A 6,191-nucleotide genomic window follows, 5' to 3' on the forward strand; every position below is an offset into this window, starting at 1 on the left:
GATTCATTAGCCTGTCTTGATTAGTGTATTTTTGGCAAATATTTTTACGATCTTTTACGATCGGCATCCCTCCAAAGTGGAGCCTACCCTTAAACAATAGACAATAGAAATTATTGAAAAATATGCAAAAATTTGCAATGGTAGCATTTGTTTGTTTGTTGATACTAATAATGAGCATACTGAAGAATCATTTAAAAAAATAGAAAAACATTCACCCGTTTAGGCTTGTATAAAATTCGAGGAAAAAAATTTGATTTTGTTTATTTCTAATTCGTTAAAACTTATCATTAACATACGTATATTTCTTTTTTTAACCACTAATTTATAAATGTTTTTCTCCTATCATATATTTTTTTTCAAAAATGAACATATTGTCTTCTGATCCATTTTTTTCTTTTGACGACAATGAATACATATTAACGTTTTATTATTGGATTGAATATATTTAGCGTTGCATTTTATGCACATTATTCGGGGTTTAGATAAAATGTTTAAAACAGTTCCAGTTTTGGAAATCATATGATCACCGCTTAATAGAATTTTTTCAACATTTGACCCGAGAATAGGTTCAAATATTCTTAATAGGGGGTTTCTAATTTGATTTTTTAAATAATAATTATAATCTAATTGCAAATTATGTTTTACAACATATTCGGGACTTTCGGCTTTTTGATACAGGGGTGTATTCTTTTTCTCATTATTATCCAATTTAATTATGACGTACGGAACGCGATCACCAAGTTGGGGGGCTGTACTGGATTCTCTCAATTTCATCTTATAGGCCAATTCCACATGAGCTTGTTTGGCCTTATATTTCTTTTTTGGTTTTGGTTTAATTTCTTTTGTGTAATAATTAATTTTGAAAATATCGATCCGATCGTGTAATAATTCAGATATAGTATTTTTAACTAATGTAATGGCTTTTCGTATTCTCTGAATCAAAAATTATATTCAAAACCTCGGATATTAATTCAGCGGTGAATCGACAATTATCTCTTCGAATGGTTTCTATGCCTTTACAGTCAATTCTATCAAAATTTCAGGACGGGTGTAATATAATCCCGCATAACGTTTTTTATTTATAAGTAAGTAAGGAAAATATAACCTTTTCAAATTCTAAATTTAATTGGAGTCATAAAAAAGTTTGTAACAAAGCAGCCGCTTCTTGACCTAATACTATGGCCTCTTGGATGGTATCGACACCAAAGTTTATCATGGACAGAATCTGTATCTCCGTAAATGACTTTGGCGTTAACGTATTTCTCTTTGATCTTATTTTTCGTAAACATGATCATTTCGCGTCCAAACGCTGTCACGCTCTGAGATATTTCAATGCAGGGCAATTTACCGCTCATTTGCGCGCCCAACCCGTAAAATCCGGATCCACAGAATTGGCCGCCCCGATATTTTTTGTTTTAAGGCTAATTGTCGGCCATCTAGAACTTTTTTTCCTTAACGGATCAGTTTCACGTTTCAGTTCATCCTTGGCTTTTTTGCGCGCCATAGTAAATTTTCTAGAATTCTAGGCAATAAACCTTTACGTATATGAGGTTTGGATGAAATATTATTTTGTGGGCGTTTTAGTTAATAATTATCCGTAGACCGCTAATATGGTTTTATCATTATTGGTTAATAACAATGTAGTATAACATAAATTATGGGCCATTAATTAGTCTGGATATAATGAACAAAAATCTAACGTCGTGATAGGGAAGTTATAAAATCCTTTCGCGGGTTCAATGACTGTAGCGCCCTGATAACCCATACACCCTTTCAATCCCCCTTCACACGATGGAACAATAAAATTTTCCAAGGCGCAGTTTCGCAATAATTGAGACATTATTTTTATTTTGTTGACCTCTCGTGAGGATAAAAGTTAACGGGACTCCCGTTACCCAACGCTTTTTCCTTAATGTAATTGATAGATAACATTAATTTATCGATTAATTTTAGTGGCAAAAGGGCATCTTTTAAACAATAAACGGCTAATTTCTTCCTCGTTGGGCGCTAGTGCGATGTAATTCTGATATTTCGGTGGTGTGGTGATATCATCTTTTTGTTCATTTAAAAAATACTGAGAAACCGCATTCAAACTGTAAGACCGTAATTTGTATTCTCTTTTAATAACGCTTAAAACGTCCATAATACATCGACCCTCCACGTTAATACATTTATTAACGATTTTACCCACCTGTTTACTTTCAAACCCCCAACTCGTAATGAAAGATTTTACATTTTTTATTCTACTTAGATAAAATTGATCATCAATGTTCAAATGTTTGGCCCGACCAATTAAATACGGGAAGTCAAAATTATTAATATTGTATCCAGTAATAATATCAGGGTCTACTACCTTTTGCACAAAACGAGACCAAGCTTTTAACATCTCCTGTTCAGAATGAAAAAGAAATATCTTGGCGTCTTCGATAGGGTCACAATTTTTACCCAACACAAAAATTACCTTTTTCATTTCTAATTTGTCGTGTTTTGCGATAACGTTGCCAATTTGAATAATTGGATCGTTATCGGGCGTAGGAAAAATACCTCGCCGATTTGCGCATTCAATATCGAAAGAAAGAATGGTGAGGGGTCCGATACTAGCCCATTTTGTTTCAACCGGATCGTGGGGCATGATATTAGTCCACAATACATCAATTTCAATTTGCATGTTGGATTCCTTTTCGTTATTGCTATCCCTAAAAATACAAGATTGGGACGGTATGTTTCTATCAAGAAAACACCCCGATAAATTAACATCAATCATAAAACGCAATATAAAATCAATATTGGCTTCGTAAAACTCATTTTTTCTTTCTTCATCTTCGTTTTCTCCTTTCAATTCTAATTCTAAAATATTCTTAACTTCGTGAATTAATTTGGGCAATGCTATCGTTATTTTTAAAAAACGTTTTAGACCTTCATTATGACTATTATACCCATAAATAGTTATTTTATTTACTAGTGTTATTTTATTTACTATTGTTATAAATAATAAAATCCTTTATTTTTTAAAAAATATAATTTTTGGGCAAGTTTTTCGTTTATTAGTTTCTTAAATGAATCAATATTATTTAATAATAATAATTTATCTTCTGGATAATTCATATAAAAATAGGGATAAAATCCATGAATATGACAAATACGAATTACCCGAGACATCTACACCAAACATTCGAATAATGTAAACGATGACTATTATTAAAACCCCAATGCTTGAGGTGAACTCCCTGTATAATCATCCAAATCAAATCATATATATGATGATTTATTCATTATTGTTGGGGGGTTGGGGGCAATTCTTTATTGCCATTATTATTATCATTATGTACTGATAATTTTCGCTTCATTATTATTATATTGAATGAATTATAACAAAATGATTGCTTTTATTATATACTCAATTTTATTTTTATTTTTTTTTTATATAAGAAAAAGTCAAATTTCACTCAGCGCTATTAATTACGAGGAATATAGTTACAAAATCTAAATATTATTAAATTTATTTTTTGTGCATATAAGTAAGAAAATATTTACAATATATAGGCCATGAGTTCAATTCTCATGCCTTCCAGTGGGGTGTGAAAGTTGTGTATTTCTGGTGACAAAGGTTCACCCATGACGAAGTTCGGATGTCACGTTGGTGCTACGAGAGCTGGCCTCCCCGTGGTACAGCAGGTACTGAGTAACAGACTGAGGTAAATTTAGCTCCCATAAACGACGTCAAACCGTGTTTTACCAACAGCGTGTCGTATTATCCAGCGACATAAATCCATCAAAGGTAGAGGTGCCGCTATGGATAAAGAAAAATAAAAAATTGAGTTCATAAATATTCTGATGCATCAAGGAAAGGCCTTATCTTGGAAATTTAATTTTTTTTCTTTTATGATTCTCACAACATTAAGCACAATTCATTCTGGAAAAAGTAAAAAATACTGCAATACTTACGATCTAGTCCACCTATGTATCTGATAGAAATTTCACAGTTGCCCCATACAGCTGAAACTATAGGAAAAAGCTTCTTGCCTTTCAGGTTACGAAATGCTACTCCCAAATACTGACCCTCTACAACAAATGCCAACGTTCCTTCGTCCATATCTAAGACAACTGAAAATAAGATATAGGATGTCATTTTAAGTTGGGTAATAACAAAGTGGAGAAAAAGGTTCAAATATTCTTATAATAAGGCAAAGTGTTTTGCAATCACAATAAGGATAATAATAACCATCTACTTACCATAAAATTTATCTGGGACAACGAAGGTCTCATTGTTGTTTAATAATGAAGGATAAGTAATGTCCGGGTTGCCTTGCCTGGCATTGTGATACAACTTATTACGGCCTAGGTCCCAGCCCCATGACTGGTCATTACTGCCTACCAAACCCTGGAAGGGAACAATAAGGATTAACTCACTATTGCACACTTTCTTTAAATGTGTTGTGCATACTGGAGGAGGGAAAAGGGGGGGGGGGGAAACTTTGTTCAAATAACTAGGTGTGTGGACATGTACATAACACTTAACTGGTATCCCTGAGAATGTAAAGGTGCTTCATTAGTGGCAACCCCTACAATAGCGTGTGTACCCCGTTGCCGAGTAGACCAGTGTATTTCCCATAAATGTAGACCTTTTGTATAACTAACTTTTCCTCTTATACCATCTGTACTCTGGGCAACAGGTGGAACGTCATTTTGTCATCCTGTAATAATACAACAATAAGAATGATATAAAGTAACACTAAAAAATTTTAGTTAAATCATAAAATATTACAGTTTAAACTGAAATGAAACAGTCAAATCTTAACTTCGTGAAATAGCTGCCTACATATACTACAGTAAATGACAGAAATACAATTTCCGCACCTTGACAAAAATATTGAGCGATCTGTCTTCTGCATTCCATGCGTGCTTGAGTGAAGCCTCTCGTGGGATGGGCGGCATCTTGAGGAGGAAGTCTAACCGTTTGGGGCAGGTATAATCCGAGGACATTATTATATTATAAATAAATAAATCAAATATAAAAACATACACATACAAATACTACAGATATAATTTTAAAAAATATAAAAATTGAGTGAGTTTTTCGTTTATTCGTTTCTTAAACGAACAGTGCAAAATGCTAATTCAACTACATAAATTCCTCGATATTATAGCACAATTGATAAAAGATTTTACTTTGGAACGTAAAATTCCCTTCACTGCAAAAAGTTCGTTGTCTTGCTTGTATGATCACGAAACAATAACTACTGAATAACCACCGGTTCCATGTAACGTATAAAACACCATACAAACATACAAACATGGAATTAATTAATTAGTAAATAAATATACATAATATATATATATAATAATAATAATAATAATAAAATCTCATCCCCCAGTTAATATTGGGTTTCATTGATGAAAAATAAATATTTATTTTTTTTAACTATGAAACCTTTAATTTATCTTTATTTTATCCTTCTGTAATTTTTTATCATGTTTTATCTTCTATTTTACTTTAATTTTTATATTTATATATATAACAATGTACAAATATATATATTGCTATTTATTTGTATTATTTATTATTTTATAGATGTATATAAAAATAATATAATATATAAAAAAACAATTATTTACAAAAAAATTCATTTCCATTTTTATCATAAATAAATAAACTATAAATGTAATAAAAACGTCATTCAATAAAATTAAGAATTGTTTCAGATGTTTCATTTTATCCAATTTTTTTAGTGGGGAATATATGTTATTACAAAAAAAGAATTATTAGATTTAAAATTATAGGTAAAATAAAAAGCTGATATTCGACTTAATAATTTTTTTATTTAATTCAAATAGTAATGATATGAAATAGTACAAAAAATTTTGGTATATTCCATGTATGTTGTAAATATTTATTAATTTATATTATATCTAATATTTTCTTTGAAAGAAGTATATACAATAAATCGTGAAAAAATCCTGGTATTGAATAATTCTTAATTTTATTAAATTCATGTTTTTATCACATTTATTATTTTTCTAAATAATATTATATAATATTATATTATGAAATAATACATATTTTATTAGTTTATATTTTTTTTTTCATTTTTTAAACATTAATTTTTATTTTAGTATAATATTTTTTATTTATTTTAATTAAAAAATAAAATAATAATTTTATTCTATTTATTTTATTTTTCTTTATAATG

General features: G+C 30.1%; 1 pseudogene; it reads right to left on the bottom strand.

Annotated features, from left to right (window-relative positions):
* Positions 1-3,559: 3,559 nt before the first annotated feature.
* LOC135199197 (protein gustavus-like) lies at positions 3,560-5,109 on the bottom strand (annotated as a pseudogene).
* Between the last annotated feature and the right edge of the window lie 1,082 nt (positions 5,110-6,191).

The sequence above is a fragment of the Macrobrachium nipponense genome, chromosome 25 (assembly GCF_015104395.2).
Source record: "Macrobrachium nipponense isolate FS-2020 chromosome 25, ASM1510439v2, whole genome shotgun sequence".
Taxonomy (NCBI): Eukaryota; Metazoa; Arthropoda; class Malacostraca; order Decapoda; family Palaemonidae; genus Macrobrachium; species Macrobrachium nipponense.